Consider the following 27,044-nt stretch of genomic DNA (forward strand, 5'->3'; position numbering starts at 1 on the left):
CACTTGAAACTCTCAAACCAGACTAAGTGAGCACCGGTGCCGCGAAGCATCTGGGAAACATCCTGCAAGAGGCGGATCTTTAGGAGGCATCAGGCAATTTAAGGCCGCAGGACCCTGAACCATTGTACAGGCTTTTTCCCTGGGAAACAAAACTCACAAGCGACTGTTCTGGGTGTCAGTTTTCAGGACCCACTTGGCACTCTCAAACTAGACCAAGTTGGCACTGCTGCCTCCTTGCGTCTGGGAGGCATCCTGCGAGAGGCCGAATTCCCGGTGGCACCTCGCCATTGAAGGCCTCAGGACCCTGAACCACTGTACAGCTCTTTTCCCTGGGAAACAAAACTCAGAAGCCACTGCTCTAGGTGTCAGTTTTCAGGACCCACTAGGCACTCTCAAACCAGCCCAAGTTGGCACTGGTGCCACCTAGCCTCTGGGAGGCATCCTGCGTGAGGCCGAATTCCAGGAGGCACCTAACTATTGAAGGCCTCAGGACCCTGAACCACTGTACAGGCTTTTTGCCTTGGAAACAAAACTCAGAACTCACTGTCCTTGGTGTCAGTTTTCAAGACCCACTAGGCACTCTCAAACCAGTCTAAGTGAGCACCGGTGCCACGAAGCGTCAGGGAAGCATCCGGCAAGACGCGGATCTCCAGTAGGTACCCTGCAATTAAAGGCCGCACGACCCTGAACCATTGTACAGAGCTTTTCCTTGGGAAACAAAACTCACAAGTCACTGTTCTTGGTGTCAGTTTTCAGGACCCACTTGGCACTCTCAAACTAGACGAAGTGTGAACTGGTGCCACCTTGCCTCTGGGAGGAATCCTGCGGGAGGCCGAATTCACGGAGGCACCTGGCCATTTTCTGCCTTAGGTCCCTAAACCAATGTACAGGCTTTTTCCCTGGGAAACAAAACTCAGAAGCCACTGCTCTAGGTGTCAGTTGTCAGGACCCACTAGTCGCTCTCAAACCAGGCCAACTTTGGACTCGTGCCAGCTTGCGTCTGGGAGGCATCCTGCGAGCGGCCGACTTTCTGGAGGCACCTGGCCATTTAACGCATCAGGACCCTGAACCACTGTACAGGCTTTTCCCCTGGGAAACAAAACTCACAAGCCACTGTTCTGGGTGTCAGTTTTCAGGACCCACAAGGCACCCTCAAACCAGACCAAGTCGGCACTGGCGCAAGGTTGCGTCTGGGAGGCAACCTGCGAGACCTCGAATTCCAGGAGGCACACGGCCATTTAAATTTTCAGGCCCCTTAATCTGTGTACAGGCCTTTTCCCTGGGAAACAAAACTCACAAGCCACTGTTCTGGTTGTCAGTTTTCAGGACGCACTTGGCACTCTCAAACCATCCCAAATTGGCACTGGTGCCACATTGCATCTGGGAGGAATCCTGCGAGAGGCCGACTTCCTGGAGGCACCTGGCCTTTTAGGGCCTTAGGACCCTTACCAATTAACAAGCTTTTTCCCTGGGAAACAAAATTCAGAAGCCACTGTTCTGGGTGTAAATTTTCAGGACCCACCAGGAACTCTCAAACAAGACCAAGTTGGCACTGCTGCCTCCTTGCGTCTGGGAGGCATCCTGCGATAGGCCAAATTCCAGGAGGCACCTAGCCATTTAAGGCCTCAGGACCCTGAACCACTGTGCAGGCTTTTTCCCTGGGAAACAAAACTCAGAAGCCACTGTTGTTTGTGTCAGTTTGAAGGATACACAAGGCACTCTAAAACTAGACCAAGTTTGCACCGGTGACGCTAAGCGTCTGGGAAACATCCTGCAAGAGGCGGATCTTTAGGAGGCCTCCGGCAATTTAAGGCCGCAGGACCCTGAACCATTGTACAGTCTTTTTCCCTGGGAAACAAAACTCAGAAGCACTGTTCTGGGTGTCAGTTTTCAGGACCCACTTGTCACTCTCAAACTAGACCAAGTTTGCAATGGTGCCACATTGCGTCTGGGAGGCATCGTGCCAGAGGCCGAATTCCAGGAGGCACCTAGCCATTTTCTGCCTTAAAACCCTAAACCACTGTACAGGCTTTTTCCCTGGGAAACAAAACTCACAAGCCACTGTTCTTGGTGTCAGTTTGAAGGACCCACTTGACACTCTCAAACCAGACTAAGTGGGCAATGGTGCCGCTTAGCGACTGGGCAAAATCCTACAAGAGGCGGATCTCCAGGAGGCACCCGGCAATTTAAGGCCGCAGGACCCTGAACCATTGCATAGGCTTTTTCCCTGGGCTACAAAACTCACAAGCCACTGTTCTGGGTGTCAGTTTTCAGGACCCACTAGGCACTCTCAGAGCAGACCAAGTTTGCACTGGTGCCACCTTGCGTCTGTGAGGCATCCTGCTAGCGGCCGACTTTCTGGAGGAACCTGGCCATTTAAGGCCTCAGGACCCTGAACCAATGTACAGGCTTTTCCTCTGGGAAACAAAACTCAGAAGCCACTGTTCTGGGTGTCTGTTTTCAGGACCCACTTGGCACTCTCAAACCAGACCAAGTTGGCACTGCTGCCACTTTGCGCCAGGGCATCATCCTGCAAGAGGCAGATCTCCAGGAGGCACCCGGCAATATAACGCCTCAGGACCCTGAACCATTGTACAGGCCTTTTCCTTGGGAAAGAAAAGTCACAAGCCACTGTTCTTGGTGTCAGTTTTCAGGACCCACTAGGCACCCTCAAACCAGACTAAGTGGGTAATGGTGCCGCTTAGCGTCTCGGCAAAATCCTGCAAGAGGCGGATCTCCTGGAGGCACCTGGCCATTAATGGCCTCAGGACTCTGAACCACTCTACAGGCTTTTTCCCTGGGAAACAAAACTCACAAGCCACTGTTCTTGGTGTCAGTTTGTAGGACCCACTTGGCATTCTCAAACCAGACCAAGTTGGCACTGGTGCCAGCTTGCGTCTGGGAGGCATCCTGCAAGAGGCCGAATTCCATTAGACACCCTAAAATTTAACGCCTCAGGACCCTGAACCACTGTACAGACTTTTTCCCTGGGAAACAAAACTCACAATCCACTGTTCTTGGTGTCAGTTTGAAGGACCCACTTGGAACTCTTAAAGCAGACTAAATGGGCAATGGTGCCGCTTAGCGTCTGGAAGGAATCCTGCAAGTAGAGGATCTGCAGTAGGCACCCGGCAATTTAAGGCCGCAGGACCCTGAACCAATGTACAGGCTTTTTCCCAGGGAAAAAAACTCAGAAACCACTGTTCTGGGTGTCAGTTTTCAGGACCCACTTGGCACTCTCAAACCAGACCAAGTTGGAACTTGTGCCAGCTTGCGTCTGGGAGGCATCCTGCGAGAGGGGGATCTGCAGGAGGCACCCTGAAATTTAAGGCCTCAGGACCCTGAACCACTCTAAAGGGTATTTCCCTGAGAAAAAAAACTCAGAAGCCACTGTTCTGGGTGTCAATTTGCAGGACCCACTAGGCACTCTCAAACCAGAAAATGTTGGCACTGCTGCCACCCTACGTCTGGGAGGCATCCTGCGGGTGGCCGAATTCCAGGAGGCACCTGGCCATTCAACGCCTTAGGCCCCTTTACCACTCTACAGGGTATTTCCCAGGGAAACAAAACTAAGAAGCCACTGTTCTGGGTGTCAGTTTTCAGGACCCACTAGGCACTCTCAAACCAGACCAAATTGGCACTGCTGCCACCCTACATCGGGGAGGCATCCTTCGGAGGCCGAATTCCAGGAGGCACCCGGCAATTTAAGTCCTCAGGCCCCTGAACCAGTGTACAGGCTTTTTCCCTGGGAAACAAAACTCACAAGCCACTGTTCTGGGTGTCAGTTTTCAGGACCCACTTGGCACTCTCAAACCTGACGAAGTGTGCACTAGTGCTACCTTGTGTCTTGGAGGAATCCTGCGAGATGAAGACTTCCAGGAGAGACCTGGCCATTTTAGGCCTCAGGACCCTGAACCACTGTACAGGCTTTTTCCTTGGGAAACAAAACTCAGAAGCCACTGTTCTGGGTGTCAGTTTTCAGGACCCACTAGGCACTCTCAAACCAGCCCAAGTTGGCACTGATGCCAACTTGCGTCTGGGAGGCATCCTGCGAGAGGCGGATCTGCAGGAGGCACCCTGAAATTTAAGGCCTCAGGACTCTGAACCACTCTACAGGGTATTTCCCTGGGAAACAAAACTCAGAAGCCACTGTTCTGGGTGTCAGTTTGCAGGACCCACTAGGCACTCTCAAACGCGACCAAGTAGGCACTGGTGCCACCTTGCGTCTGGGAGGCATCCTGCGAGAGGCCGAATTCTAGGAGGAATTTTGCCATTTTAGACCTTAGGCCCCTTAACCACTGTACAGGCTTTTTCCCTCAGAAAAAAAACTCAGAAGCCACTGTTCTGGGTGTCAGTTTTCATGACCCGCTTGGCACTCTCAAACCAGAACAAGTTGGAACTTTTGCCACCTTGCGTCCGGGAGGCAACCTGCGAGAGGCCGAATTCCAGGAGGCACCCGTCCATTTAAAGTTTCAGGCCCCTGAACCACTGTACAGGCTTTTTGCCTGGGAAACAAAACTCAGAAGCCACTGTTCTTGGTGTCAGTTTTTAGGACCCACTAGGCACTCTCAAACCAGATCAAGTTGGCACTGGTGCCACTTTGCGTCTGGGAGGCATCCTGCTAGAGGCTGAATTCCAGGAGGCACCTGGGCATTTAAGGCCTCAGGACCATGAACCACTGTACAGGCTTTTTCCCTGGGAAAAAAAACTCAGAACCCACTGTTCTTGACACACTAGGAACTCTCAAACAAGACTAAGTGGTCACTGGTGCCGCTTAGCGTATTGGAAAAATCCTGCAAGATGTGGATCTCCAGGAGGCACCCGGCAATTTAAGGCCGCAGGACCCTGAACCATTGTACAGGCTTTTTGCCTGGGACACAAAACTCACAAGCCACTGTTCTGGGTGTCAGCTTTCAGGACCCACTTGGCACTCTCAAACCAGACCAAGTTGGCACTGGTGCCACCATTGCGTCTGGAAGGCATCCTGTGAGAGGCCGAATTAGAGTAGGCACCGGTCTTTTTAAAGTTTCAGGCCCCTGAAGCATTCTACAGATTTTTTCCCTGGGAAACAAAACTCACAAGCCACTGTTCTGGGTGTCACTTTTAAGGACCAACTAGGCATTCTCAAACCAGAAAAAGTTTGCACTGGTGCCACTAAGCGTCTGGGAAACACCCTGCAAGAGGCAGATATTTAAAAGGCACCCAACAATTTAAGGCCGCAGGAGCCTGAACCATTGTACAGGCTTTCTCCCTCGGAAACAAAAATCACAAGCCACTGTTCTGGGTGTCAGTTTTCAGTACCCACTTGGCACTCTCAAACTAGATCAAGCTGGCACTGGTGCGACCTTGCGTCTGGGAGGCATCCTGCAAGAGGCCGAATTCCAGGAGGCACCTGGCCATTTAAGGCCTCAGGACCCCCAACCACAGTACAGGCTTTTTCGCTGGGAAACAAAACTAAAAAGCCACTGTTCTGGGTGTCAGTTTGCAGGACCGACTAGGCATTCTCAAACCATATAAAGTTTGAACTGCTCCACCCTACGTCCGGGAGACATCCTTCGGAGGCCGAATTCCAGGAGGCACCTGGCCATTTAAGGCCTCAGGACCCTCAACCACTGTACAGGCTTTTTCCCCTGGGAAACAAAACTCAGAAGCCACTGTTCTTGGTGTCAGTTTGCAGGACACACTAGGCACTCTCAAAGAAGAATAAGTGAGCACCGGGGCCACTAAGCGTCTGGAAAACACCCTGCAAGAGGCGGATATTTAGGAGGCACCCAACTATTTAAGTCCGCAGGACCCGGAATTATTGTACAGGCTTTTTCCCTCGGAAACAAAACTCACAAGGCACTGTTCTGGGTGTCAGTTTTCAGGACCCACTTGGCACTCTCAAAGCAGACCAGGTTGGCACTGCTGCCTCCTTGCGTCTGGGAGGCATCCTGCGAGAGGCCGAATTCCAGGAGGAACCTGGCAACTTAAAGATTCAGTCCCCTGAAACATTCTACAGGCTTTTTCCCTGGGAAACAAAACTCACAAGCCACTGTTCTCGGTGTCAGTTTGCAGGACCCACTAGGCATTCTCAAACCAGAAAAAGTTTGCACTGGTGGCACCTTGCGTCTGGGAGGCATCCTGCGAGAGGCCGAATTCCAGGAGGCACTCAGCCATTTAAAGTTTCAGACCCCTGAACCTGTGTACAGGCCTTTTCCCTGGGAAACAAAACTCAGAAGCCACTGTTCTGGGTGTCAGTTTTCAGGACCCCCTTGGCACTCTCAAACCAGCCCAAGTTGGCACTGCTGCCACCCTACTTCATGGAGGCATCCTTCAGAGGCCGAATTCGAGGTGGGACCGGGCCATTTAAGGCCTCAGGCCACTGAACCATTGTACAGGCCTTTTCCCTGGGAAACAAAACTCAGAAGCCACTGTTCTGGGTGTCAGTTTTCAGGACCCACTATACATTCTAAACCAGACAGAGTTAACACTGGTGCCACCTTGCATAAGCGCGGCATCCTGCGAGAGGCCGAATTCCAGGAGGCCCCTGGCCATTAAGGGCCTCAGTATCCTGAACCAATCTACAAGATTTTTCCCTGGGATACAAAACTCAGAAGCCACTGTTCTGGGTGTCAGTTTTCAGGACCCCCTTGGCACTCTCAAACCAGCCCAAGTTGGCACTGATGCCAACTTGCGTCTGGGAGGCATCCTGCGAGAGGTGGATTTGCAGGAGGCACCCTGAAATTTAAGGCCTCAGGACCCTGAACCACTCTACAGGGTATTTCCCTCGGAGACAAAACTCAGAAGGCACTGTTCTGGGTGTCAGTTTGCAGGACCCACTAGGCATTCTCAAACCATATGAGGTTTGAACTGCTGCGACCCTACGTCTGGGAGGCATCCTTCGGAGGCCGAATTCCAGGATGCACCTGGCAATTTAAGGCCGCAGGACCCTGAAACATTAAACAGGTTTTTGCCTTGGAAACAAAACTCACGAACCACTTTTCTGGGTGTAAGTTTTCAGGACCCACTAGGCACTCTCAAACAGGACCAAGTTGGCACTGGTGCCACCTTGCGTCTGGGGAGCATGTAGCAAGAGGTCGAATTCCAGTAGGCACCCGGCTATTTAAGGTTTCAGGCCCCTGAACCATTCTACAGGCCTTTACCCTTGGAAACAAAACTCAGAAGCCACTGTTCTGGGTGTCAGTTTTAAAGACCAACAAGGCATTCTCAAACCAGAAATAGTTTGCACTGGTGCCACCATGCGTCGGGAAGGTACCCTGCAAGAGGCCGAATTCCAGGAGACACTCAGCCATTTAAAGTTTCAGGCTCCTGAACCTGTGTACAGGCCTTTTCCCTGGGAAACAAAACTCAGAACCCATTGTTCTGGGTGCCAGTTTTCAGGACACACTAGGCACTCTCAAACAAGACTAAGTGAGCACCGGTGCCACATGGCGTCTGGGAGGCACCCTGCGAGAGGCCGAATTCCAGTAGGCACCTGGCCATTTTCTGCCTTAGGCCCCCGAACCATGGTACAGGCTTTTTCCCTGGGAAACAAAAATCCGAAGCGACTGTTCTGGGTGTCAGTGTTCAGGACCCACTAAGCACTCTCAAACCTGCCCAAGTTGGCACTGGTGCCACCTGGCGTCTGGGCGTCATCCTGCGAGAGGCCGACTTCCAGGAGGCACCTGGCCATTTAACGCCTCAGGCCCCTGAACGACTGTTAAGGCCTTTTCCCAGGGAAACAAAACTCAGAAGCCACTGTTCTTGGTGTCAGTTTGAAGGACCCACTTGACACTCTCAAACAAGACTAAGTGGGCAATGGTGCCGCTTAGCGTCTGGGCAAAATCCTGCAAGAGGCGGATCTCCAGGAGGCACCCGGCCATTTAAGCCTCAGGACACCGAACCATTGTACAGGCTTATTCCCTGGGAAACAAACTCACAAACCACTGTTCTGGGTGTCAGTTTTCAGAGCCCATTTGGCACTCTCAAACCAGACCAGGATGGCACTGAAGCCTCCTTGCGTTTGGGAGGCATCCTGCGAGAGGCCGAATTCCAGTAGGCACCGTGAAATTTAAAGCCTCAGGACCCTGAACCACTGTACAGGCTTTTTCCCTGGGAAACAAACCTCACAAGCCACTGTTCTTGGTTTCAGTTTGAAGGACCCACTAGGCACTCTCAAACCTGACCAAGTTGGCAGTGCTACCACTTTGTGTCTGGGAGGCATCCTGCGAGAGGGTGAATTCCAGGAGGCACCCGGCTATTTAAGGCGTCAGGCCGCTAAACCACTGTACAGGCTTTTTCCCTGGGCAACAAAACTCACAAGCCACTGTTCTGGGTGTCAGTTTTCAGGACCTACTAGGCACTCTCAAACCAGCCCAAGTTTGCACTGGTGCCACATTGCGTCTGGGAGGCATCCTTCGGAGGCCGAATTCCAGGAGGCACCAGGACATTTTAGGCCTCAGGACCCTTCAACCTTGTACAGGCTTTTTGCCTGGGAAACAAAACTCACAAGCAGCCGTTCTGAGTGTCAGTTTTCAGGACCTACTAGGCACTCTCAAACCAGACCAAGTTGGGACTGGTGCAACCTTGCTTCTGTGAGGCATCCTGTGCAAGGCCGATTTCCAGGAGGCGCCTGGAGATTTAAGGCCTCAGGCCCCTGAACCACTGTACAGGCTTTTTCCCTGGGAAAGAAAACTCAGAAGCCACTGTTCTTGGTGTCAGTTTGAAGGACCCACTTGACACTCTCAAACCAGACTAAGTGGGCAATGCTGCCGCTTACCGTCTGGGCAAAATCCTGCAAGAGGCGGATCTTCAGGAGGCACCCGGCAATTTAAGGCCTCAGGACCCTGAACCATTGTACAGGCTTTTTCCCTGTGCAACAAAATTCACAAGCCACAGTTCTGGATGTCAGTTTTCAGGACCCACTTGACACTCTCAAACTAGACTAAGTGGGCAATGGTGCCGCTTAGCATCTGGGAAAAATCCTGCAGTAGGCGGATCTCCAGGAGGCACGCGGCAATTTAAGGCCGCAGGACCCTGAACCATTAAACAGGCTTATTCCCTTGGAAACAAAACTCAGAAGCCACTGTTCTGGGTGTCAGTTTTCAGAGCCCATTTTGCACTCTCAAACCAGACCAGGATGGCACTGAAGCCTCCTTGCGTTTTGGAGGCATCCTGCGAGAGGCCGAATTCCAGTAGGCACCCTGAAATTTAAAGCCTCAGGACCCTGAACCACTGTACAGGCTTTTTCCCTGGGAAACAAACCTCACAAGCCACTGTTCTTGGTTTCAGTTTGAAGGACCCACTAGGCACTCTCAAACCTGACCAAGTTGGCACTGCTACCACTTTGTGTCTGGGAGGCATCCTGCGAGAGGCCCAATTCCAGGAGGCACCCGGCTATTTAAGGCGTCAGGCCGCTAAACCACTGTACAGGCTTTTTCCCTGGGCAACAAAACTCACAAGCCACTGTTCTGGTTGTCAGTTTTCAGGACCTACTAGGCACTCTCAAAACAGACCAAGTTGGCACTGCTACCACTTTGTGTCTGGGAGGCATCCTGCGAGAGGCCGAATTCCAGGAGGCACCCGGCTATTTAAGGCCTCAGGCCCCTGAACCACTGAACAGGCTTTTTCCCTGGGCAACAAAACTCACAAACAACTGTTCTTGGTGTCAGTTTTCAGGACCCACTAGGCACTCTCAAACCAGACTAAGTGGGCAATTGTGAAGCTTAGCGTATTGGAAAAATCCTGCAAGAGGCGGATCTCCAGGAGGCACCCGGCAATTTAAGGTCGCAGGACCCTTCACCATTGTACAGGCTTTTTGCCTGGGAAACAAAACTCACAAGCCACCGTTCTGAGTGTCAGTTTTCAGGACCTACTAGGCACTCTCAAACCAGACCAAGTTGGGACTGGTGCAACCTTGCGTCTGTGAGGCATCCTGTGAGAGGCCGATTTCCAGGAGGCGCCTGGCCATTTAAGGCCTCAGGCCCCTGAACCAATGTACAGGCTTTTTCCCTGGGAAAGAAAACTCAGAAGCCACTGTTCTTGGTGTCAGTTTGAAGGACCCACTTGACACTCTCAAACCAGACTAAGTGGGCAATGGTGCCGCTTTGCGTCTGGGCAAAATCCTGCAGTAGGCGGATCTCCAGGAGGCACGCGGCAATTTAAGGCCGCAGGACCATGAACCATTAAACAGGCTTTTTGCCTTGGAAACAAAACTCACGAGCCACTGTTCTGGGTGTAAGATTTCAGGACCCACTAGGCACTCTCAAACCAGACCAAGTCGGTACTGCTACCACTTTGCGTCTGGGAAGCATCCTTCGAGAGGCCGAATTCCAGGAGGCACCCGGCTATTTAAGGCCTCAGGCCCCTGAACCATTGTACAGGCTTTTTCCCTGGGAAACAAAACTCAGAAGCCACTGTTCTTGGTGTCAGTTTGAAGGACCCACTTGACACTCTCAAACCAGTCTAAGTGGGCAATGGTGCAGCTTAGTGTCTTGGCAAAATCCTGCAAGAGGCGGATCTCCAGGAGGAACCCGGCAATTTAAGGCCGCAGGACCCTGAACCATTGTACAGGCTTTTTCCCTGGGCAACAAAACTCAGAAGCCACTGTTCTGGGTGTCAGTTTTCAGGACCCACTTGGCACTCTCAAACCAGATCAGGTTGGAACTGCTGCCACTTTGCGTCTGGGAGGTAGCCTGCGAGAGATCGAATTCCAGTAAGCACCCTGAAATCTAAGGTCTCAGGCTCCTGAACCATTCTATAGGCCTTTTCCCTGACAACAAAACGGACAAGCTACTGTTCTGGTTGACTGTTTTAGGGACCCAATTGGCACTCTCAAACTAGACCAAGTTTGCACTGGTGCCACCTTGCGTCTGGGAGGCATCCTGCTTGAGGCCGAATTCCAAGAGGCACCTGGCCATTTAAGGCCTCAGGACCCTGAACCACTGTACACGCTTTTTCCCTGGGAAACAAAACTCAGAAGCCACTGCAGTGGTTGTCAGTCTTCAGGACCCACTAGGCACTCTCAAACGAGACCAAGTTGGCATTGGTGCCACCTTGCGTCCGGGAGGCATCGTGAAAGAGTCCGAATTCCAGAAGGCACTCGGCCATTTAAAGTTTCAGGCCCCTGAACCAGTGTACAGGCCTTTCCTCTGGGAAAAAAAACTCACAAGCTACTGTTCTGGGTGTCAGTTTTCTGGACCCAGTAGGCACTCTCAAACCAGCCCAAGTTGGCACTGCTGCCTCCTTGCGTCTGGGAGGCATCCTGCGAGAGGCCGAATTCCAGGAGGCACCCGGAAATTTTAGGCCTCAGGATCCTGAACCATTATAAAGGCTTTTGCCTTGGGAAACAAAACTCAGAAGCCACTGTTCTTGGTGCCCCTTTACAGGACCCACTTGGCACTCTGAAACCAGACTAAGTGGGCACTGGTGACGCTTTGCGTCTGGGAAAAATCCTGCATGAGGCGGAATTCTTGGAGACACCCGGCAATTTAAGGCCGCAGGACACTGAAACACTCTACCGGGTATTTCCGTAAGAAACAAAACTCAGAAGCCACTGTTCTGGGTGTCAGTTTGCAGGACCCACTTGGCACTCTCAAACCAGACCAATTTGGCACTGCTGCCCCTTTGCGTCTGGGAGGTTGCCTGCGAGAGGCCGAATTCCAGTAAGCACCCTGAAATCTAAGGCCTCAGGCCCCTGAACCATTCTACAGGCCTTTTCCCTGACAACAAAACTTAGAAGCTACTGCTCAGGTTGTCAGTTTTCAGGACCCACTTGGCACTCTCAAACTAGACCAAGTTGGAACTGGTGCCACCTTGCGTCTGGGAGGCATCCTGCGAGAGGCCGAATTCCAAGAGGCACCCGGCCATTCAAAGTTTCAGGCCCCTGAACCATTGTAAAGGCTTTTTCCCTGGGAAACAAAACTCACAAGCCACTGTTCTGGGTGTCAGTTTTCAGGACCCACTTGGCACTCTCAAACCAGACCACGTTGGCACTGCTGCCTCCTTGCGTCTGGGAGGCATCCTGCGAGAGGCCGAATTCCAGGAGGCACCTGGCCATTTAAGGCCTCAGGCCCCTGAACCACTGTACAGGCTTTTTCCTTGGGAATCCAAACTCAGAAGCCACTGTTCTTTGTGTCAGTTTGAAGGACCCACTTGACACTCTCAAACCAGACTAAGTGGGCAATGGTGCCGCTTAGCGTCTGGGCAAAATCCCGGAAGAGGCGGATCTCCAGGAGGCACCCGGCAATTTAAGGCCGCAGGACCCTGAACCATTGTACAGGCTTTTTCCCTGGGATACAAAACTCAGAAGCCACAGTTCTGGGTGTCAGTTTTCAGGACCCACTTGACACTCTCAAACCAGACCAAGTTGGCACTGCTACCACTTTGCGTCTGGGAGGCATCCTTCGAGAGGCTGAATTCTAGGAGGCACCTGGCTATTTAAGGCCTCAGGCCCCTGAACTACCCTACAGGCTTTTTCCCTGGGCAATAAAATTCACAAGCCACTGTTCTGGATGTCAGTTTTCAGGACCCACTAGGCACTCTCAAACAAGACAGAGTTGGCACTGCTGCAACTTTGCGTCGTGGGGGCAGCCTGCGAGAGGCCGAATTCCAGTAAGCACCCTGAAATCTTAGGCCTCAGGACCCTGAACCATTGTACTGGGTATTTCCCTCGGAAACAAAACTCACAAGCCACTCTTATAAGTGTCAGTTTTCAGGACCCACTAGGCATTTTAAAACCAGACAGATTTGGCACTGGTGCCACTTTGCGTCTGGGAGGCATCCAGCTAAAGGCCGAATTCCAGGAGGCACCTGGGCATTTAAGGCCTCAGGACTCTGAACCACTGTACAGGCTTTTTCCCTGGGAAACAAAACTTAGAAGCCATTCTTTTTGGTGTCATTTTACAGGACACACAAGGAACTCTCAAACCAGACTAAGTGGGCACTGGTGACGCTTAGCGTATTGGAAAAATCCTGCAAGAGGCAGATCTCCAGGAGGCACTTGGCAATTTAAAGACGCAGGATATTGAACCATTGTACAGACTTTTTCCCTGGGAAACAAAACTCAGAAGCCACTCTTCTGGGTGTCAGTTTTAAGGACCCACTAGGCACTCCCAAACCAGCCCAAGTTGGCACTACGGCCACCTTGCGTCTGGGAGGCATCCTGCGAGAGGACGAATTCCAGGAGGCACCTGGCCATTTACGGCCTCAGGGTCTTGAACCAATGAACAAGCTTTTTCCCTGGGAAACAGAAGTCAGAAGCCACTGTTCTTGGTGTCAGTTTGCAGAACACACTTGGGACTCTCAAACCAGACTAAGTAAGCACCGGTGCCGCTAAGGGTCTGGGAAACATCCTGGAAGAGGCTGATCTGCAGGAGGCACCAGGCAATTTAAGGCCTCAGGACCCTGAAAAATTGTACAGGTTTTTCCCTGAGAAACAAAACTCAAAAGCCACTGTTCTGGGTGTCAGTTTTCAGGACCCACTAGGCACTCTCAAACCAGACGAAGTGTGCAATGGTGCGTCCTTGGGTCTGGGAGGAATCCTTGGAAAGGCGGGATTACACGAGGCAACCGGCAATTTAATGCTGCAGGACCCCGAATCATTTACCAGGCTTTTTCCCTGGGAAACAAAACTCACAAGGCAATGTTCTGGGTGTCAGTTTTCAGGACCGACTTCGCACTCTCAAAACAGACCTAGGTGGCATTGGTGCCAGCATGCATCTTGGAGGCATCCTACTAAAGGCGGAATTCCAGTAGTCACCTTGAAATTAAAGGCCTCAGGACCCTGAACCACTCTACAGGGTATTTCAAAGGGAGAAAAAACTCGGAAGCCACTGTTCTGGGTCTCAGTTTTAAGGACCCACTAGGCACTCTCAAACCAGAAAAAGTTTGCACTGGTGCCACCTTGCGTCTGGGAGGCATCCTGTGAGAGGCCGAATTCCAGGAGGCACCTGGCCATTTAAGGCCTCAGGCTTCTTAACCAGTCTACAGGCCTTTTCCCTGGAAACAGAACTCAGACGCCACTGTTCTTGGTGTCGGTTTGCAGGACCCACTTGGCATTCTCAAACTAGACCAAGTTGGCACTGCTGCCACCCTACTTCATGGAGGCATCCTTCAGAGGCCGAATTCGAGGTGGGACCGGGCCATTTAAGGCCTCAGGCCACTGAACCATTGTACAGGCCTTTTCCCTGGGAAACAAAACTCAGAAGCCACTGTTCTGGGTGTCAGTTTTCAGGACCCACTATACATTCTAAACCAGACAGAGTTAACACTGGTGCCACCTTGCATAAGCGCGGCATCCTGCGAGAGGCCGAATTCCAGGAGGCCCCTGGCCATTAAGGGCCTCAGTATCCTGAACCAATCTACAAGATTTTTCCCTGGGATACAAAACTCAGAAGCCACTGTTCTGGGTGTCAGTTTTCAGGACCCCCTTGGCACTCTCAAACCAGCGCAAGTTGGCACTGATGCCAACTTGCGTCTGGGAGGCATCCTGCGAGAGGTGGATTTGCAGGAGGCACCCTGAAATTTAAGGCCTCAGGACCCTGAACCACTCTACAGGGTATTTCCCTCGGAGACAAAACTCAGAAGGCACTGTTCTGGGTGTCAGTTTGCAGGACCCACTAGGCATTCTCAAACCATATGAGGTTTGAACTGCTGCGACCCTACGTCTGGGAGGCATCCTTCGGAGGCCGAATTCCAGGATGCACCTGGCAATTTAAGGCCGCAGGACCCTGAAACATTAAACAGGTTTTTGCCTTGGAAACAAAACTCACGAACCACTTTTCTGGGTGTAAGTTTTCAGGACCCACTAGGCACTCTCAAACAGGACCAAGTTGGCACTGGTGCCACCTTGCGTCTGGGGAGCATGTAGCAAGAGGTCGAATTCCAGTAGGCACCCGGCTATTTAAGGTTTCAGGCCCCTGAACCATTCTACAGGCCTTTACCCTTGGAAACAAAACTCAGAAGCCACTGTTCTGGGTGTCAGTTTTAAAGACCAACAAGGCATTCTCAAACCAGAAATAGTTTGCACTGGTGCCACCATGCGTCGGGAAGGTACCCTGCAAGAGGCCGAATTCCAGGAGACACTCAGCCATTTAAAGTTTCGGGCTCCTGAACCTGTGTACAGGCCTTTTCCCTGGGAAACAAAACTCAGAACCCATTGTTCTGGGTGCCAGTTTTCAGGACACACTAGGCACTCTCAAACAAGACTAAGTGAGCACCGGTGCCACATGGCGTCTGGGAGGCACCCTGCGAGAGGCCGAATTCCAGTAGGCACCTGGCCATTTTCTGCCTTAGGCCCCCGAACCATGGTACAGGCTTTTTCCCTGGGAAACAAAAATCCGAAGCGACTGTTCTGGGTGTCAGTGTTCAGGACCCACTAAGCACTCTCAAACCTGCCCAAGTTGGCACTGGTGCCACCTGGCGTCTGGGCGTCATCCTGCGAGAGGCCGACTTCCAGGAGGCACCTGGCCATTTAACGCCTCAGGCCCCTGAACCACTGTTAAGGCCTTTTCCCAGGGAAACAAAACTCAGAAGCCACTGTTCTTGGTGTCAGTTTGAAGGACCCACTTGACACTCTCAAACAAGACTAAGTGGGCAATGGTGCCGCTTAGCGTCTGGGCAAAATCCTGCAAGAGGCGGATCTCCAGGAGGCACCCGGCCATTTAAGCCTCAGGACACCGAACCATTGTACAGGCTTATTCCCTGGGAAACAAACTCACAAGCCACTGTTCTGGGTGTCAGTTTTCAGAGCCCATTTGGCACTCTCAAACCAGACCAGGATGGCACTGAAGCCTCCTTGCGTTTGGGAGGCATCCTGCGAGAGGCCGAATTCCAGTAGGCACCGTGAAATTTAAAGCCTCAGGACCCTGAACCACTGTACAGGCTTTTTCCCTGGGAAACAAACCTCACAAGCCACTGTTCTTGGTTTCAGTTTGAAGGACCCACTAGGCACTCTCAAACCTGACCAAGTTGGCAGTGCTACCACTTTGTGTCTGGGAGGCATCCTGCGAGAGGTTGAATTCCAGGAGGCACCCGGCTATTTAAGGCCTCAGGCCGCTAAACCACTGTACAGGCTTTTTCCCTGGGCAACAAAACTCACAAGCCACTGTTCTGGGTGTCAGTTTTCAGGACCTACTAGGCACTCTCAAACCAGCCCAAGTTTGCACTGAAGCCACATTGCGTCTGGGAGGCATCCTTCGGAGGCCGAATTCCAGGAGGCACCAGGACACTTTAGGCCTCAGGACCCTTCAACCTTGTACAGGCTTTTTGCCTGGGAAACAAAACTCACAAGCAGCCGTTCTGAGTGTCAGTTTTCAGGACCTACTAGGCACTCTCAAACCAGACCAAGTTGGGACTGGTGCAACCTTGCGTCTGTGAGGCATCCTGTGCAAGGCCGATTTCCAGGAGGCGCCTGGAGATTTAAGGCCTCAGGCCCCTGAACCACTGTACAGGCTTTTTCCCTGGGAAAGAAAACTCAGAAGCCACTGTTCTTGGTGTCAGTTTCAAGGACCCACTTGACACTCTCAAACCAGACTAAGTGGGCAATGCTGCCGCTTACCGTCTGGGCAAAATCCTGCAAGAGGCGGATCTTCAGGAGGCACCCGGCAATTTAAGGCCGCAGGACCCTGAACCATTGTACAGGCTTTTTCCCTGTGCAACAAAATTCACAAGCCACAGTTCTGGATGTCAGTTTTCAGGACCCACTTGACACTCTCAAACTAGACTAAGTGGGCAATGGTGCCGCTTAGCATTTGGGAAAAATCCTGCAGTAGGCGGATCTCCAGGAGGCACGCGGCAATTTAAGGCCGCAGGACCCTGAACCATTAAACAGGCTTATTCCCTTGGAAACAAAACTCAGAAGCCACTGTTCTGGGTGTCAGTTTTCAGAGCCCATTTTGCACTCTCAAACCAGACCAGGTTGGCACTGAAGCCTCCTTGCGTCGTGGAGGCATCCTGCGAGAGGCCGAATTCCAGTAGGCACCCTGAAATTTAAAGCCTCAGGACCCTGAACCACTGTACAGGCTTTTTCCCTGGGAAACAAACCTCACAAGCCACTGTTCTTGGTTTCAGTTTGAAGGACCCACTAGGCACTCTCAAACCTGACCAAGTTGGCACTGCTACCACTTTGTGTCTGGGAGGCATCCTGCGAGAGGCCCAATTCCAGGAGGCACCCGGCTATTTAAGGCGTCAGGCCGCTAAACCACTGTACAGGCTTTTTCCCTGGGCAACAAAACTCACAAGCCACTGTTCTGGTTGTCAGTTTTCAGGACCTACTAGGCACTCTCAAAACAGACCAAGTTGGCACTGCTACCACTTTGTGTCTGGGAGGCATCCTGCGAGAGGCCGAATTCCAGGAGGCACCCGGCTATTTAAGGCCTCAGGCCCCTGAACCACTGAACAGGCTTTTTCCCTGGGCAACAAAACTCACAAGCAACTGTTCTTGGTGTCAGTTTTCAGGACCCACTAGGCACTCTCAAACCAGACTAAGTGGGCAATTGTGAAGCTTAGCGTATTGGAAAAATCCTGCAAGAGGCGGATCTCCAGGAGGCACCCGGCAATTTAAGGTCGCAGGACCCTTCACCATTGTACAGGCTTTTTGCCTGGGAAACAAAACTCACAAGCCACCGTTCTGAGTGTCAGTTTTCAGGACCTACTAGGCACTCTCAAACCAGACCAAGTTGGGACTGGTGCAACCTTGCGTCTGTGAGGCATCCTGTGAGAGGCCGATTTCCAGGAGGCGCCTGGCCATTTAAGGCCTCAGGCCCCTGAACCAATGTACAGGTTTTTTCCCTGGGAAAGAAAACTCAGAAGCCACTGTTCTTGGTGTCAGTTTGAAGGACCCACTTGACACTCTCAAACCAGACTAAGTGGGCAATGGTGCCGCTTTGCGTCTGGGCAAAATCCTGCAGTAGGCGGATCTCCAGGAGGCACGCGGCAATTTAAGGCCGCAGGACCCTCAACCATTGTACAGGCTTTTTCCCTGGGCAACAAAATTCACAAGCCACAGTTCTGGATGTCAGTTTTCAGGACCCACTTGACACTCTCAAACTAGACTAAGTGGGCAATGGTGCCGCTTAGCATCTGGGAAAAATCCTGCAGTAGGCGGATCTCCAGGAGGCACGCGGCAATTTAAGGCCGCAGGACCATGAACCATTAAACAGGCTTTTTGCCTTGGAAACAAAACTCACGAGCCACTGTTCTGGGTGTAAGATTTCAGGACCCACTAGGCACTCTCAAACCAGACCAAGTTGGTACTGCTACCACTTTGCGTCTGGGAAGCATCCTTCGAGAGGCCGAATTCCAGGAGGCACCCGGCTATTTAAGGCCTCAGGCCCCTGAACCACTGTACAGGCTTTTTCCCTGGGAAACAAAACTCAGAAGCCACTGTTCTTGGTGTCAGTTTGAAGGACCCACTTGACACTCTCAAACCAGTCAAAGTGGGCAATGGTGCAGCTTAGTGTCTGGGCAAAATCCTGCAAGAGGCGGATCTCCAGGAGGAACCCGGCAATTTAAGGCCGCAGGACCCTGAACCATTGTACAGGCTTTTTCCCTGGGCAACAAAACTCAGAAGCCACAGTTCTGGGTGTCAGTTTTCAGGACCCACGTGGCACTCTCAAACCAGATCAGGTTGGAACTGCTGCCACTTTGCGTCTGGGAGGTAGCCTGCGAGAGATCGAATTCCAGTAAGCACCCTGAAATCGAAGGTCTCAGGCTCCTGAACCATTCTATAGGCCTTTTCCCTGACAACAAAACGGACAAGCTACTGTTCTGGTTGACTGTTTTAGGGACCCAATTGGCACTCTCAAACTAGACCAAGTTTGCACTGGTGCCACCTTGCGTCTGGGAGGCATCCTGCTTGAGGCCGAATTCCAAGAGGCACCTGGCCATTTAAGGCCTCAGGACCCTGAACCACTGTACACGCTTTTTCCCTGGGAAACAAAACTCAGAAGCCACTGCAGTGGTTGTCAGTCTTCAGGACCCACTAGGCACTCTCAAACGAGACCAAGTTGGCATTGGTGCCACCTTGCGTCCGGGAGGCATCGTGAAAGAGTCCGAATTCCAGAAGGCACTCGGCCATTTAAAGTTTCAGGCCCCTGAACCAGTGTACAGGCCTTTCCTCTGGGAAAAAAAACTCACAAGCTACTGTTCTGGGTGTCAGTTTTCTGGACCCAGTAGGCACTCTCAAACCAGCCCAAGTTGGCACTGCTGCCTCCTTGCGTCTGGGAGGCATCCTGCGAGAGGCCGAATTCCAGGAGGCACCCGGAAATTTTAGGCCTCAGGATCCTGAACCATTATAAAGGCTTTTGCCTTGGGAAACAAAACTCAGAAGCCACTGTTCTTGGTGCCCCTTTACAGGACCCACTTGGCACTCTGAAACCAGACTAAGTGGGCACTGGTGACGCTTTGCGTCTGGGAAAAATCCTGCATGAGGCGGAATTCTTGGAGACACCCGGCAATTTAAGGCCGCAGGACACTGAAACACTCTACCGGGTATTTCCGTAAGAAACAAAACTCAGAAGCCACTGTTCTGGGTGTCAGTTTGCAGGACCCACTTGGCACTCTCAAACCAGACCAATTTGGCACTGCTGCCCCTTTGCGTCTGGGAGGTTGCCTGCGAGAGGCCGAATTCCAGTAAGCACCCTGAAATCTAAGGCCTCAGGCCCCTGAACCATTCTACAGGCCTTTTCCCTGACAACAAAACTTAGAAGCTACTGCTCAGGTTGTCAGTTTTCAGGACCCACTTGGCACTCTCAAACTAGACCAAGTTGGAACTGGTGCCACCTTGCGTCTGGGAGGCATCCTGCGAGAGGCCGAATTCCAAGAGGCACCCGGCCATTCAAAGTTTCAGGCCCCTGAACCATTGTAAAGGCTTTTTCCCTGGGAAACAAAACTCACAAGCCACTGTTCTGGGTGTCAGTTTTCAGGACCCACTTGGCACTCTCAAACCAGACCACGTTGGCACTGCTGCCTCCTTGCGTCTGGGAGGCATCCTGCGAGAGGCCGAATTCCAGGAGGCACCTGGCCATTTAAGGCCTCAGGCCCCTGAACCACTGTACAGGCTTTTTCCTTGGGAATCCAAACTCAGAAGCCACTGTTCTTTGTGTCAGTTTGAAGGACCCACTTGACACTCTCAAACCAGACTAAGTGGGCAATGGTGCCGCTTAGCGTCTGGGCAAAATACTGCAAGAGGAGGATCTCCAGTAGGCACCCGGCAATTTAAGGCCGCAGGACCCTGAACCATTGTACAGGCTTTTTCCCTGGGATACAAAACTCAGAAGCCACAGTTCTGGGTGTCAGTTTTCAGGACCCACCAGGCACTCTCAAACCAGACCAAGTTGGCACTGCTACCACTTTGCGTCTGGGAGACATCCTTCGAGAGGCCGAATTCTAGGAGGCACCTGGCTATTTAAGGCCTCAGGCCCCTGAACTACCCTACAGGCTTTTTCCCTGGGTAATAAAATTCACAAGCCACTGTTCTGGATGTCAGTTTTCAGGACCCACTAGGCACTCTCAAACAAGACAGAGTTGGCACTGCTGCAACTTTGCGTCGTGGGGGCAGCCTGCGAGAGGCCGAATTCCAGTAAGCACCCTGAAATCTTAGGCCTCAGGACCCTGAACCACTGTACTGGGTATTTCCCTCGGAAACAAAACTCACAAGCCACTCTTATAAGTGTCAGTTTTCAGGACCCACTAGGCATTTTAAAACCAGACAGATTTGGCACTGGTGCCACTTTGCGTCTGGGAGGCATCCAGCTAAAGGCAGAATTCCAGGAGGCACCTGGGCATTTAAGGCCTCAGGACTCTGAACCACTGTACAGGCTTTTTCCCTGGGAAACAAAACTTAGAAGCCATTCTTTTTGGTGTCATTTTACAGGACACACAAGGAACTCTCAAACCAGACTAATTGGGCACTGGTGACGCTTATCGTATTGGAAATATCCTGCAAGAGGCAGATCTCCAGGAGGCACTTGGCAATTTAAAGACGCAGGATATTGAACCATTGTACAGACTTTTTCCCTGGGAAACAAAACTCAGAAGCCACTCTTCTGGGTGTCAGTTTTAAGGACCCACTAGGCACTCCCAAACCAGCCCAAGTTGGCACTACGGCCACCTTGCGTCTGGGAGGCATCCTGCGAGAGGACGAATTCCAGGAGGCACCTGGCCATTTACGGCCTCAGGATCTTGAACCAATGAACAAGCTTTTTCCCTGGGAAACAGAAGTCAGAAGCCACTGTTCTTCGTGTCAGTTTGCAGAACACACTTGGGACTCTCAAACCAGACTAAGTAAGCACCGGTGCCGCTAAGCGTCTGGGAAACATCCTGGAAGAGGCTGATCTGCAGGAGGCACCAGGCAATTTAAGGCCTCAGGACCCTGAAAAATTGTACAGGTTTTTCCCTGAGAAACAAAACTCAAAAGCCACTGTTCTGGGTGTCAGTTTTCAGGACCCACTAGGCACTCTCAAACCAGACGAAGTGTGCAATGGTGCGTCCTTGGGTCTGGGAGGAATCCTTGGAAAGGCGGGATTACACGAGGCAACCGGCAATTTAATGCTGCAGGACCCTGAATCATTTACCAGGCTTTTTCCCTGGGAAACAAAACTCACAAGGCAATGTTCTGGGTGTCAGTTTTCAGGACCGACTTCGCACTCTCAAAACAGACCTAGGTGGCATTGGTGCCAGCATGCATCTTGGAGGCATCCTACTAAAGGCGGAATTCCAGTAGTCACCTTGAAATTAAAGGCCTCAGGACCCTGAACCACTCTACAGGGTATTTCAAAGGGAGAAAAAACTCGGAAGCCACTGTTCTGGGTCTCAGTTTTAAGGACCCACTAGGCACTCTCAAACCAGAAAAAGTTTGCACTGGTGCCACCTTGCGTCTGGGAGGCATCCTGTGAGAGGCCGAATTCCAGGAGGCACCTGGCCATTTAAGGCCTCAGGCTTCTTAACCAGTCTACAGGCCTTTTCCCTGGAAACAGAACTCAGACGCCACTGTTCTTGGTGTCGGTTTGCAGGACCCACTTGGCATTCTCAAACTAGACCAAGTTGGCACTGGTGCCACCTTGCGTCTGGAAAGCATCCTGCGAGAGGCCGAATTCCCGGGGGCACTCGTCCATTTAAAATTTCAGGCCCCTGAACCATTCTACAGGCCTTTTCCCTGGGAAACAAAACTCACAAGCCACTGTTCTGGGTGTCAGTTTTCAGGAGCCACTTGGCACTCTCAAACCAGACCAAATTGGCACTGGTGCCACCTCGCGTCTTGGAGGCATCCTGCAGGAGACCGACTTCCAGGAGGCACCTGGCCATTTAAGGCCTCAAGACCCTGAAACAATGTACAGGCTTTTTCCCTGGGACACAAAACTCAGAAGCCACTGTTGTTCATTTCAGTTTTCAGGACCGACCTGGCACTCTCAAACCAGAAAAAGTTTGCACTGGTGCCACCTTGCGTCTGGGAGAAATCCTGCGAGAGGCCGAATTCCAGGATGTGCCTGGCCATTTAAGGCCTCAGGCCCCTGAACCATTCTACAGGCCTTTTCCCTTTTAAACAAAACTCAGAAGCCACTGTTCAGGGTGTCAGTTTTCAGGACCCACTTGGCACTCTCAAACCAGAAAATGTTTGCACTGGTGACACATTGCGTCTGGGAGGCATCCTGCGAGAGGCCGAATTCCAGGAGGCATTTTGCCATTTTAGGCCTTAGGCCCCTTAACCACTGTACAGGCTTTTTCCCTGGGAAACAAAACTCAGAAGCCACTGTTCTGGGTGTCAGTTTTTAGGACCCACTAGGCACTCTCAAACCAGACCAAGTGGGCACTTCTGCCACCTTGCGTCTGGGCGGCATCCTGCGAGAGGCCGACTTCCAGGAGGCACCTGGCCATTTAAGGCCGCATAACCCTGAAACACTGTACACGCTTTTTCCCTGGGAAACAAAACTCAGAAACAACTGTTGTTGATTTCAGTTTTCAGGACCTACCTGGCACTCTCAAATTAGAAAAAGTTGGCACTGGTGCCACCTTGCGTCTGGGAGGAATCCTGCGAGAGTCCGAATTCCAGGATGCACCTGGCCATTTAGGGCCTCAGAACCCTGAACCATTGTACAGGCTTTTTCCCTGGGAAACAAAACTCACAAGCCACTGTTCTGGGTGTCAGTTTTCAGGACCCACTAGGCACTCTCAAACCAGAAAATGTTTGCACTGGTGACACATTGCGTCTGGGAGGCATCCTGCGAGAGGCCGACTTCCAGGAGGCACCTGGCCATTTAAGGCCTCAGGACCCTGAAACACTCTACAGGCTTTTTCCCTGGGCAACAAAATTCAGAAGCCACTGTTCTGGGTGTCAGTTTTCAGGACCCACTTGGAAATCTCAAACCAGCCCAAGTTGGCACTGGTGCCACCTTGCGTCTGGGAGAAAACCTGCGAGAGGCCGAATTCCAGTAGGCACCGTGAAATTTAAAGCCTCAGGACCCTGAACCACTGTACAGGCTTTTTCCCTGGGAAACAAACCTCACAAGCCACTGTTCTTGGTTTCAGTTTGAAGGACCCACTAGGCACTCTCAAACCTGACCAAGTTGGCAGTGCTACCACTTTGTGTCTGGGAGGCATCCTGCGAGAGGCCGAATTCCAGGAGGCACCCGGCTATTTAAGGCGTCAGGCCGCTAAACCACTGTACAGGCTTTTTCCCTGGGCAACAAAACTCACAAGCCACTGTTCTGGGTGTCAGTTTTCAGGACCTACTAGGCACTCTCAAAACAGACCAAGTTGGCACTGCTACCACTTTGTGCCTGAGAGGCATCCTGCGAGAGGCCGAATTCCAGGAGGCACCCGGCTATTTAAGCCTCAGGACCCCGAACGATTGTACAGGCTTATTCCCTGCGAAACAAACTCACAAGCCACTGTTCTGGGTGTCAGTTTTCAGAGCCCATTTGGCACTCTCAAACCAGACCAGGATGGCACTGAAGCCTCCTTGGGTTTGGGAGAAATCCTGCGAGAGGCCGAATTCCAGGAGGCACCTGGCCATTTAAGGCCTCAGGACCCTGAAACACTGTACAGGCTTTTTCCCTGGGAAACAAAACTCACAAGCCACTGTTCTGGGTGTCAGTTTTTAGGACCCACTTGGCAATCTCAAACCAGCTCAAGTTGGCACTGCTGCCACTTTGTGTCAGGGAGGCATCCTTCGAGAGGCTGAATTCTAGGAGGCACCCGGCTATTTAAGGTTTCAGGCCCCTGAACCATTCTACAGGCCTTTTCCCTTGTAAACAAAACTCACAAGGCACTGTTCTGGGTGTCAGTTTTCAGAACCCACTACGCACTCCCAAACCAGAAGAAGTTGGCACTGGTGCCACCCTACATCTGGGAGGCATCCTTCGGAGGCCGAATTCCAGGAGGCACCCAGCAATTTAAGGCCTCAGGCCCCTGAACCAGTGTACAGGCCTTTTCCCTGGGAAACAAAACTCACAAGCCACTGCTCTAGGTGTCAGTTTTAAGGACCCACTAGGCACTCTCAAACCAGCCGAAGTTGGCACTGCTGCCTCCTTGCATCTGGGAGGCATCCTGCGAGAGGCCGAAATCCAGTAGGCACCTTGAAATTTAAGGCTTTAGGACCGTGAACCATTCTACAGGCTTTTTCCCTGGGAAACAAAACTCAGAAGCCACTGTTCTGGTTGTCAGTTTTCCGGACACATTTGGCACTCTCAAACCAGAACAAGTTTGCACTGGTGCCACATTGTGTCTAGGAGGCATCCTGCGAGAGTCCGAATTCCAGGATGCACCTGGCCATTTAAGGCCTCAGAACCCTGAACCATTGTACAGGCTTTTTCCCTGGGAAACAAAACTCAGAAGCCACTGTTCTTGGTGTCAGTTTTCAGAACCCACTAGGCACTCTCAAACCAGAAAAAGTTTTCACTGGTCCTACCTTGCGTCTGGGAGGCATCCTGCGAGAGGCCGAATTCCTGGGGGCACTCGTCCATTTGAAATTTAAGGCCCCTGAACCAGTGAACAGGCCTTTTCCCTAGGAAACAAAACTCACAAGGCACTGTTCTGGGTGTCAGTTTTCAGGACCCACTTGTCACTCTCAAACCAGACCAAGTTGGCACTGGTGCCACCTTGCGTCTGGGAGGAATCCTCTGAGAGGCCGAATTCCAGGAGGCACCTGGCCATTTAAGGCCTCAGGACCCTGAACCACCGTACAGGCTTTTTGCCTGGGAAACAAAACTCAGAAGCCACTGTTCTGGGTGTCAGTTTTCAGGACCCACTAGGCACTCTCAACTAGACCAAGTTTGCAGTGGTGCCACATTGCGTCTGGGAGGCATCCTGCAAGAGGCCGAATTGACAGAGGCACCTGGCCATTTTCTGCCTAAGGACCCTAAAACCCTGTACAGGCTTTTTCCCTGAGAAACAGAACTCAGAAGCCACGGCTCTAGGTGTCAGTTTTCCGGACCCACTAGGCACTCTCAAACTAGCCCAAGTTGGCACTGGTGCCACCTTCCGTCTGGGAGGCATCGTGCGAGAGGCCGACTTCCTGGAGACACCTGGCCATTTAGGGCCTTAGGACCCTGACAACATACAGGCTTTTTCCCTGGGAAACAAAACTCAGAAGCCACTGTTCTTGGTGTCAGTTTTAAGGACCCACTTGAAACTCTCAAACCAGACTAAGTGGGCAATGGTGCCGCTTAGCGTCTGGTAAAAATCCTGCAAGAGGCGGATCTCCAGGAGGCACCCGGCAATTTAAGGCTGCAGGACCCTGAAGCATTGTACAGGCTTTTTCCCTGGGAAACAAAACTCACAAACTACTGTTCTGGGTGTCAGTTTTCAGGACCCACAAGGCACTCTCAAACCAGACCATGTTGCACTGGTGCCAGCTTGCGTCTGGGAGGCATCCTGCGAGAGGTCGAATTCCAGGAGGCACTCGGCCATTTAAAGTTTCATCCCCCTGAACCAGTATACAGGCCTTTTCCCTGGGAAACAAAACTCACAAGCCACTGTTCTGGGTGTCAGTTTTCAGGACCCACTTGTCACTCTCAAACCAGACCAAGTTGGCACTGGTGCCACCTTGCGTCTGGGAGGAATCCTGCGAGAGGCCGAATTCCAGGAGGCACCTGGCCATTTAAGGCCTCAGGACCCTGAACCACCGTACAGGCTTTTTGCCTGGGAAACAAAACTCAGAAGCCACTGTTCTGGGTGTCAGTTTTCAGGACCCACTAGGCACTCTCAACTAGACCAAGTTTGCAGTGGTGCCACATTGCGTCTGGGAGGCATCCTGCAAGAGGCCGAATTGACAGAGGCACCTGGCCATTTTCTGCCTAAGGACCCTGAAACACTGTACAGGCTTTTTCCCTGAGAAACAGAACTCAGAAGCCACGGCTCTAGGTGTCAGTTTTCCGGACCCACTAGGCACTCTCAAACTAGCCCAAGTTGGCACTGGTGCCACCTTCCGTCTGGGAGGCATCGTGCGAGAGGCCGACTTCCTGGAGACACCTGGCCATTTAGGGCCTTAGGACCCTGACCACTGTACAGGCTTTTTCCCTGGGAAACAAAACTCAGAAGCCACTGTTCTGGGTGTCAGTTTTCAGGACCCACTAGGCACTCTCAAACCAGCCCAAGTTGGCACTGCTGCCTCCATGCGTCGGGGAGGCATCCTGCGAGAGGCCGAATTCCAGGAGGCACCTAGCCATTTAAGGCCTCAGGACCCTGAACCACTGTGCTGGCTTTTTCCCTTGGAAACAAAACTCAGAAGCCACTGCTCTAGGTGTCAGTTTTCAGGACCCACTAGGCACTCTCAAACCAGACTAAGTGAGCACTGGTGCCGCGAAGCATCTGGGAAACATCCTGCAAGAGGCGGATCTTTAGGAGGCATCCAGCAATTTAAGGCCGCAGGACCCTGAACCACCGTACAGGCTTTTTGCCTGGGAAACAAAACTCAGAAGCCACTGCTCTAGGTGTCAGTTTTCAGAACCCACTAGGCACTCCCAAACCAGCCCAAGTTGGCACTACTGCCTCCTTGCGTCTGGGAGGCATCCTGCGAGAGCCGGATCTGCAGGAGGCACCCTGAAATTTAAGGACTCAGGACC

The sequence above is a fragment of the Fringilla coelebs genome, assembly GCF_963513975.1.
Source record: "Fringilla coelebs genome assembly, contig: SCAFFOLD_32, whole genome shotgun sequence".
In the NCBI taxonomy this organism is placed as follows: Eukaryota; Metazoa; Chordata; class Aves; order Passeriformes; family Fringillidae; genus Fringilla; species Fringilla coelebs.